Consider the following 10,630-nt stretch of genomic DNA (forward strand, 5'->3'; position numbering starts at 1 on the left):
TTTTTTTTTTTTTTTTTTTTGTATTTTTAGTAGAGATGGGTTCTTACCATGTTGGCCAGGCTGGTCTGAACGCCTGGCCTCAAGTGATCCACCTGCCTCAGCCTCCCAAAGTGCTGGGACTACAGGCCTGAGCCACTGTACCTGGCCCTAAATGGCAGTTCTTAATATTGAAGAGGCAAGGCACAAGATCTGATAAAGAGAGCTGATCATGGAACCTGGGTGTGTAGGAAAGGGCATCTTGGTCAGAAGGAAACAGAAATGGCTAGCACCAAATTCAACTCTATTGGCATGCTTGCTCCCACTTGCTTGTTTAAGGGATTCACAGGGGCTGATTCGAGCATCCATCCCATGAATACAAGGTGGCAACCAGAGAGCTAACTCTTCTAGTCCAAATCAGTGAGAGCATTGTCTCCCTGATCTTCCAAATAAATCTAGGCGTGTCTACTGAGTTATCACTCCATCGAATGCATCAGTCTTTTCTCCATATCCAGAACGGCAAATGTGTACTGGGCCCTTGCTAAGTGCTGGCCCTCCACTAAAGGCACCTTGCATAATTCTCCCCAGCTCTCATTATTCCCATTTTACAGATGAGGGGCCTGTTGAGAATGCAGTACAGCATGGATTAGTACTCAGGCAGCCTGGTTCCCAAACTTACAGGTTTCCCCATCACGTTTTACTGCTTCTTTTCTCTGCCACTTAAGGCAACTCCATGTTGTACTTCATCTGACGTGGATAATAACTCAGCACCTCTGCAGTCACCCCTAAACTGAGACTTGTTTACAAAGCTGGCCCTGTAGTTATTGATGCAAAGGAGGTTCTAGTTCACAACAATGAGTAGAGGTTAAAAAACAAAAAACAAAAGAAAACAAAGCTGTTGCTAACAATTGCCTACATATTGCAATGGAAACCAGTCATTTTGTTCTCGTTTTGTGAAAATGGGAAAAGCCGCCAAGTTACCAGCAATACAAGCAGTCATGGTCAACAGGTACTTGCTGTGATTTGGAGCTCTTCCTGAGTCACCCGCTGTAAAGTTAAGTAATTGAGGATGCTTTCCTATAGAAGGGAGTTTTTACATTGCAAATATCTATCAGTGCATCACTTCTCTTTTCCAAAAATAGGACTTTTATTCCAATGTACTTTGTTCTCCCTCAAAGAGAAACTGCATTTGAATAAAAGCTCAAGTACCACCTGCAGCACTTTGGCACATGCACGCTGAAGTTATTTCTGAAATGGGGGACTGTGGGGTTGGGGCAGGAGCAAAGTGTACTTAGGATGCTCTGAATTTAAACTTAAGCCACCATGTGTGATTCCTGTGTACCTTAAATGCCAACTCTGTGGGAAGGTTTCCTAGATGTACCACAGTCTCTTCCAAGGCCGTGCCCGGAGGCAAGTGCCTGCAGTATTCTGTATCTAACAAATACAGTATGATTAAAAGAGGCATCAACACAACCTAGACACTAAAAGAGTGGGGAGAGACTTTATCTTAGAACATCTAAAGCCTAGGAGGCTGAAAAATTGAAAGATGAAGGAAGAGAGATTACTACAGGAGGTCTTCTTCAAGGTGTGGGGCTCATAGCTTTTTCAAGCATTAGCAAGAAAAGGAATCAAAGAGATGCCTTCTTCTCCCTCCCACAGCTTTGAAGCTCCGGCCTTCCTGAAGCTGAAGCCCACACTGACCTTTATGAGAAAGGTAGAGCATGGTTTAGTACTTGATCTTTGTTTTCCCTTGGAAGTAACAGCCCCACCTGCCTGTTTTCTGAAGCTGGCCTGGTCCTGCAATGGGAGTAGTTCCTTGTCTTTTCTATAGAGGTGAAAGCAGATGTTAGATACTGCTCTGAGGGAGCCCTGAAAATGAATTATAATGATGCGAGCCTCAGAAGCAAATCTAACACTCAGGCCTATCCTAAAGTGACTTTGCCACCTAACTAAAGCCATATGGCCTGAGTATATTGAAACTAGATTCTTTGCCAGAGAAATTCCTTGAGATTCAACTGTTCTCTTTAAAATCATGATCTTCTTTAAAATTATGAAGGGGACAGTGTCCAATTCTCTCCTCTTCTGGATTATTTGGAGAGTTTCCAAAATAAGGTGTCCCTGATGTATTGCCTTGGGACCATCTGTAACTGAATAAACTATGGTACCTGTTAAAAATTCAGTCCTCGCCGGGCGCGGTGGCTCAAGCCTGTAATCCCAGCACTTAGGGAGGCCGAGGCGGGCCGATCACGAGGTCAGGAGATCAAGACCATCCTGCCTAACACGGTGAAACCCCTTCTCTACTAAAAATACAAAAAATTAGCTGGGTGGGGTGGCGGGTGCCTGTAGTCCCAGCAACTCGGGAGGCTGAGGCAGGAGAATGGTGTGAACCCGGGAGGCGGAGCTTGCAGTGAACCGAGATCACACCACTGTACTCCAACCTGGGTGAGAAAGTGAAACTCTGTCTCAAAAAACAAACAAAAAAAAATCAGTCCTTAACCCCACCTCAAACCTCTCCCCGATCTCAGACCTACTAAGTCAGATTCTCTGGAGGTGGGGCCTGGGAATTTTTGCAAATTTAGAGGATTCTGAGACATGCTAGTGTTTGGGAATTACTGGCTATGATAATTAAAGACTACCACTTTCTCAGAAAAATTTTGGCCCAGGTGAGATCACAAACATTTTTTTCCAGCACCCTCATGCTATTATGTCAACAAGACACTAGGGAGTTGCAGATCCATTACAGAACAAAAGATCTGAACATAGAGTGGTGGGAACCAGTTTCCTTAAATGCCTCTGCCTTGCTAATAGTGCTGGTTGCTGCTTAATGGTTGTTTGCTATTAACAAAAGGAGCAGAGACTGGATGTGCAGGTGAATCTGCAATTGCCATGGAAACAGCAGCCATTATCGCCAGAGAGGATCCCCTCTTAGGCAATCCTGCCATTCCGTTCAAAAACCCCAGCTTCTGCTTACTTTAGATTAGAAATCATGCTTTCTTGAGGCATGCTTCTGAGGGTTTATAAATGTGTATCCAAAAAAGAAGTAAATAGAGAATCATACTGTTTTCTTCTCTTACGTATCTTCCAAAAGCATTCCAGCATAATCCAAACAGGATGGGAATTCTCATCTCTTGGCACAAATCTCATATCATCCCTTACGTGTAGGGGAATAGGAGGGGTTGAGTTTGGGGTTGAAATAATTCATTTGCCTTCCTCCTTCCCCTATTTAATTAGTAGACCTAGTAATAAATGCATCTGCACTAGGATTTTAATTAAGTTAAAATTTTAAAACATTGTTTATACTGAGTTTAGAGGAATTTTTAAAAGTGTGACTGTGATGGAAACAATGCCACACTTATGTTCTAGAAACCTAGATGTTAATATGGAGCATATCATGCACAGTAAACACTGGATCTTACATTATGCATTGAACATTTTATCTTTGCCTAAAATGGAAAAATAACAGCAACTCAAAGCATATGTGCTTATCACATAGGAAATAAAGTTCAGTAGGCTGTGTCCTCACCAAGAGAACGTTCCACGTTTTCTTCCTTCCAGGCTCAGAAACCCAAGTGCTCTCTGAGTATATGAACCCTCCTCAGGGGCAGACTCGTATTCACTAAGCCCCAAAACGGAATGCCAGATTATTCATTTATAATGAGAAGTACCTCTCCCAGGAACAGGAACACTCATGGATTGTATAACCAGGCCTTCCTCCCCAGCCTGGTGGCCCTGCAGGGCAGGCCAAATAATATAGTGGTCAAAATGCCATTTTGTTCTTTTACAGTCAGAAAAAGAAAACTATTGTAAGAAATGGAATACTAAAAGCCCTTGTAACAGATCCATTTCCGTAGGCAAAATGACAGAGGAAGTCAGATAATAATCAAAGATTGCCTGGAGAGCAGGAAATCAGAACAAAGAGAGTTCTCCAGATAAATCCAATGCTAATGGGATCAGGCTGAGATGGCCTGAGGCTTCACCTACGTGATGGGATTGGTCCAGCCAATAGGAGGGGGATTATTTCATCTCCTCTGGACAATGGTTTGGAGGGTCCTGCCCACTGTTCCTTATGATTACATTTTCTATTCCTTATGATTCTAATCTCCAAGCTGACCACCATGCTCCTGATTTTCACATTATTTCTTTAGCTATGCTTAATATTAGTCAGTTTACTCTCTTGCAGGCTGAAGAACATTGTCTTTGTAATGGCTTTGCATATTCCACATTCCGTATTCTATTCTGTACCATTTTGTGTGGAGTTTATAGTTTAATTCTGTGCCACCTCCTTCATTTTAATTTTTTGAGAGCATCCTTTCTAAAGCTCCAGATAGGTGGGCAACATAGCCGCGTACAATGTTATATTCCTTCTGATTTGCAAGTGACCCCAGCAAGTATTTGAAAAGATAGTAGTAAGTTCCCACTCTGTCTCTTTCTTAGCATGGATTTGGTTCAGACTGAGCTATGCTGAGCCACCTTCGAATGCCATTGCAAGGATGTCAGTAGTTCCTTGGGAGATGCTGTCTTCCTTATTGTTTGCCTTCTCCAGTTACCGTTCATTCATCATCAGTTACTCATTAGGTGAATGGTTGTATCTTAAACTGAGAGGGCTAGGGGTGAAACAGGAGAGTTCCCTTATCCCCCTCACAGGATGTGCAACAAGGGTGTGGCTCGCTCCTTCTGTAGCCCCACTGCTCAGACTCCTAGGGGGGCAGGTACAGAGGCAGTAGGGAGCACTTTTGGGCTCCAGCCCCTCAGCAGTGTCTATGAGTGGGTGTCTGCGACTTCCGAAGCCCCAGCGGGTGTGTGTTACAGTGTCCTCTTTCAGCTTAGCCATCTGCAGATGGCTTATGCTAATCAGTTCAATAAACCCTCTGCCTTATCACGAGGGCAGGGGGCCAGTGTGACAGCCTTCTGTATCCCGAGTTCTTGTCCAGTGTATCAGAAGAATTAGATCACATGTGGGCTGGAAGGGTGAGTGCAAGGTTTTATGGAGTGGTAGAGGTGGCTCTCAGCAAGATGGATAGAGAGCCAGAAGCAGGGGATGGAGTGGGGAGAGTGGTCTTCCGCTGGAGCTGGGCTGCCCAGTGGTTCACTCTTCTCTGACTGCTCCAGGCTGAACTCCCCTAGGCCTCCAGGCGTCCTTCCGCTTCTCTTTCTCTGCCACGTTGTTCCGTTTTCACTGGTCTGCTGGTTCCAACATTCAGCCACTTGTGTCTATGCCCGCTAAGGTCTCAGGTTTATATGGGCACAAGATGGGGGGGCATGGTGGGCCAAAGTGGTCTTGGAAAATGCAACATTTGGGCATGAAAACAAGAGTGCCTGTTCTCACTTAGGTCTGCATGCACAGGCCCGAGTGTGGAGCCCTTCCAGGGATCCCGCCCTTCTCTACCCAGCACTTCCCTGCCTCCCTCCTGTATCCGGGCAGACGGGAATGGGGCAAAGCAGAGCCTGAGCAAGGGAGTGCGGATGGGGACATAGATCTCCACGATCACAGTTTTTATTTCAATTTGTTTTATTAAAATTTGTTATTTGTTCGACTGAACATCTATTGCATGAATATACCTAATTTTGCACATAATTTATTCATTGTCAGATACATTCTAGTTGTAAAAACGAAAGTAGAGTTTCCTCTTCAAAGACTTTCCTCCCCATTTAATTAGGAATAAATAGTCACATCTCTTAGAAGCAAAATTTATTTGAAGACCTGTGCTAACATTCTTAAATATCTGCTAGCCGTGGTAAAGAAATCAATGTGCTTTATGTTCTTAGCTTCCACAATTTAGCCTAAATATTTGCCCTGGCATGCTTATACTGGTCCAAGCAAGCGCTGGGTCATAGCCTGTTTTTCTCTTCCTTATGTGAAGGTGTTTTTACCTTTCTTAGCATTCCACAAGTTACTTCCTCTTTCCTTTGTTCTCCTCTGCCTTTACCTCTTTTAAAAAGTTCTAAGTTACTAGCCAATCGGGACAAATACAGAATGTGAGGTCCCATTCCAGTCAACGGAAACCAGACATAGCAGTAGGGTGGACGCATCCGGTTATAAACGACCCTGTCTCCTTTGTTCAGTGCACTCTCATGGCAAAACTGCTGGCGAGTGTACCCTTTCTGCAGGAAGTAAAAATGGCCTTGCTGAGGAAATTAAATTTATGTTCAAATGCTATTTCTTTATGGCACCGGGGAACAGGCATTTTAAACATTGCAAAACAGAAGGAAGAACAGTTCATATGATCCCTGGGGACTGAAGGCTTTCTTTATGTTACTGAGGGAAAGGAGCTTGGGACTTAAGTTCTGAAAGCTTCATCCTGGAATGAAGCTACCTCCCAGAAACGAAGACCAAAAAATAGAAATAAAATAGTAAACAAACAGGGTCACTCATTCTCTAGATTCCAAAAGATATGTGGGAAATAAGGGGCTTGAAGAAGTAGGAACCTATTTGAGAAGTCCAGACCCCACTCCCAGCTGCCCTTTGATCCTTTCTCTACTTTTAGCATACGAATGAACTTCGCTTTGTGAAGCAGAGCCTGCTAGTTCTTGGCTGCCGGGCCTTCCTTAGGGTTTCTGCAAGGAAAATGTGAGCACAGCATTCAGCATTCACCCTGGGAGGCAGCAGACTTCTGGAGTGGCCATAGCTTTCTCTGTGTAGTATTTGTGGGCCTTGCAGCAATCTAAATGCACAGGAGAATTCCAGCCTGGGCTTCTGCTATCTCCAGAAAATTGGAGGTCCGACTTGAATGAGGATGACAAAGGAGTCTTGGGGTTTTGCTGAAAAAGTCTGGGGTTGTTCAACATTACTCACTGTCTGTCCTGAGAGCTGTTTTGGTCCAGTCTGAACAGGAAGGAAATAACCCCAGAGACTACTCATCAGGTTCCACAGTGACAAGGAAAGGAAAATATATCATGTGCTTCAGGACCTAGCCAGAGTTAAAGCCTACGAATTAAGTAGAGGCAACTCAGATAGGCTAAAAGACAAATCTACCAATTTTAGGTCAAAATATGAAGATCCTGCAGTCTTCGCAATCTAGAAACAAAATGATGCTGAATAGGCTTCAGGATTCACATAATGGATGATAAAAAAGTTGAATTGAGGGCCGGGCACGTGGCTCATGCCTGTAATCCCAGCACTTTGGGAGGCTGAGGCAGGTGGATCACGAGGTCAGGAGATTGAGATCATCCTGGCCAACATGGTAAAACCCCGTTTCTACTAAAATACAAAAAATTAGCCGGGCGTGGTGGCGCGCGCCTATAGTCCCAGCTACTCAGGAGGCTGAGGCAGGGGACTCTCTTGAACCCCGGAGTCGGAGGTTGCAGCGAGCTGAGACTGCACCACTGCACTCCAGCCTGGCAACACAGTGAGACTCCGTCTCAAAAAAAAAAAAATGTTCAACTGAATACATATTTTCTGAACAATTATTAAACTTCTATGTAGGAGGGAAGGAGAAAGTAAGAAAAAGTGGAAAGACTGGGGAATATTTTATCATTTGGATGTACCAGAGTACTTTCAATTCTTTTTAACTGAACCATAGAACCACTGGAACTACCAAATCTACACTGACTGATTGGTGGAGATAATATATATACACACACACACACACACACGCATGCACGCACACACACGTCTGCAAATTTAGAGAATTTATATATAAATATATGCATTCATATTGTATATAATTTATATATAAATATATGCATTCATAATGTAAATAAAAAATAAATGTATGTGTATACATATATTTAAGTTGAAGGATATAACAAGGCTAGTCTATTAGCATATACCATAAAACAACATCCAAATAAAGACGGAAGGTGGGCTGGGTGCAGTGGCTCACGCTGTAATCCTAGCACTTTGGGAGGCTGAGGCAGGTGGATCATCTGAGGTCAGAAGTTTGAGACCAGTTTGGCCAACATGGCAAAACCCTGTCTCTACTAAAAATACAAAAATTAGCTGGGCATGGTGGTGCACGCCTGTAATCCCTGCTACTTGGGAAGCTGAGGCAGGAGAATTACTTGAACCTGGGAGGGAGAGGTTGCAGTGAGCCAAGATTGCACTATTGCACTCCAGCCTGGGTGACAGAGCAAGACTCCCTCTCAAAAAAAAAAAAAAAAAAAAAGTTGGCAGGTGGAAACAACTCCATAATTTGAGTTCAATTGCTTATAAAATGTCTACCTCAATAACAGTAGAAACCCAATATGTAGATAAATCCTTTCTTTAAATAAATCAGTTATAGTGCTGAATTCATCCCTACATCTACATACTCTACTTGTGAAATAGTTCCTATTGCAAGTAAATTCATATTCAAAATTCAGAGAATGGGCCAGGTGTGGTGGCTAACACCTATAATCCCAGCCTTTTGGGAGGCTGAGGAGGGCAGATCACTTGAGGTCAGGAGTTTGAGACCAGCCTGGGCAACATGATGAAACCCTGTCTCTACTAAAAATACAAAAATTAGCCAGGTGAGGTGGTGGGGGCCTGTAATCCCAGCTACTCAGGAGGCTGAGGCAGGAGAATCACTTGAACCCAAGAAGCAGAGGTTGCAGTGAGCTGAGATTTCACCACTGCACTCCAGCCTGGATGACAGAGTGAGACTGTCACAAAAACAAAACAAAACAAAATTTAGAGAATGTTTTCAATTCCATTAAAAGAATACAAATAGTGTGTGACTCACTAACTTAAAACAAAGCATCAACACTGGAAAAATTCCAAAGGTATCTACTGTATTTTCAAACTTGATCTGCTTGAATCATCCATCCAACTCCACATGAACTAATTAGCAAAACTAAAGCTTCTAGGGTGGACAATGGTGTCCCTGAATAAAGTCCTTTTCATTCATCGGCTTGGAAGGATACCTAGCCTGATAGCCAACCCTTACCTTGCTCACCTGAGAGCAAAGCCTATCATCCCACAGCCCTGCCTGCTTACCCCTTGCAGAATCTCAATCTGAAGAGTTTACAACAAAAGGAAGACAAAAGAAAGCCACATTAGCTACTCGGGCTCTCCTTCTTACACGTGAATAGATAAATTAAGACTGTTCTCTTCATTGGAAGAGACGAAGAGAACCAGCAACAAGAGAGACCAAGATAAATCATCAGAAACACTGAAATAATTTGGGAAACAAAGCAATTGTAATTAAAATACTCAAATGAAATTCATAACCAAGGATAAGTTTCTATTAAAAAGGAGCAATCAGAAAACAGAAGAAACCATTAGAAATTATTAGTTATTGACATAAAAAACATACTAGAAGAATGGAAAAGTCAAGGAAATTTCTCAGACTTTAGAACAAAAAGACAAAGAGATATGAAGGCAGGGGGCAAGATGTAAGTGAAGAGACAATTTAATGTTTTGTGTATTTTACCACAATATTTAAAACCTAAAAGACCAATTCAGCATTAGTCTAACATTAGACAAATCAAATTTCAAGAAAGGACAGAGATAACGAAGAGGACAAATTTATCAAATAAATAATGAAAATATGTAAAGCCTCTTGTTCATAAATGTTCAGATTGAAAGGATCTACTAAATGCCCAGTTCACAAATTTAAAAACACCTACTGATAGACACATTACTCTGAAATTTCAGAGCACTAAACATATAGCGACTACCTCAAAATCGTTCAGAAAGTAAAACCAAGTCAGACACAAAAGAACAAGCCAGACTGGCATCTGATTTCTCATTAGTAACAATGGGTGCTGAAAAAAGTGGACTTTCAAAAGTCTAAGGAAAAATAATATTCCACCAGTTGTGGTGGGATTGTATCTCGAAATATTAATCATATGTTTCCTGTGTGTTTCTTTCCCTCTTTACACCCCTAGGTGTAAAATAGATTTACAGATTTAAAGCTAAATAGAGGTGGGAAGACTATTTTTTTTTCCCCACTTGCATTCCTAGGGTCTTTTTTTCTTCCATTAAGTTCTACTCAGATAGGAATAAGTCACCCACTTTGGAAGCAGTAACAGAGTCTATAAAATTAAAAGGGTAAGGTGTTCAGCCAAAGGATATGTCTGCATGCTTGCAGAGTTAGTTTTTCCACTCTAAAGACTACATAGGCTGGGCCGGGTGTGATGGCTCAGACCTGTAATCCCAGCGCTTTGGTGAGGCTGAGGTAGGTGGATGATGAGGTCAGGAGATCCAGACCATCCTGGCTAACATGGTGAAACTCCGTCTCTACTAAAAATACAAAAAATTAGCCAGGCCTGGTGGAGGCCACCTGTAGTCCCAGCTTCTCAGGAGGCTGAGGCAGGAGAATGGCATGAATCTGGGAGGCAGAGCTTGCAATGAGCCGAGATCGTGCCACTGCACTCCAGCCTGGGCGACAGAGCGAGACTCTGTCTCAAAAAGAAAAAAGACTACATAGGCTGGGGGCGGTGGCTCACGTCTGTAATCGCAGCACTTTGGGAGGCCAAGGGAGCAGATCACTTGAGGTCAGGGTTTTGAGACCAACCAGGCCAACATAGTGAAACCCTATCTCTACTAAAAATACAAAACTTAGCTGGGCGTGTTGGCATATGCCTGTAACCCCAGCTCCTCAGGAGACTGAGGTGGAAAAATCACTTAAATCTGGGAGGCAGTTCAAGCCATGATGTTTTCTTTATTCCTGTCTCCAAGTAGTCTTGTTACTGGGGGTCTCTGTTCTTAGAGCTCCCAAGATGGTGGTGGGCG

Source organism: Theropithecus gelada, chromosome 3 (genome assembly GCF_003255815.1).
Source record: "Theropithecus gelada isolate Dixy chromosome 3, Tgel_1.0, whole genome shotgun sequence".
Taxonomy (NCBI): Eukaryota; Metazoa; Chordata; class Mammalia; order Primates; family Cercopithecidae; genus Theropithecus; species Theropithecus gelada.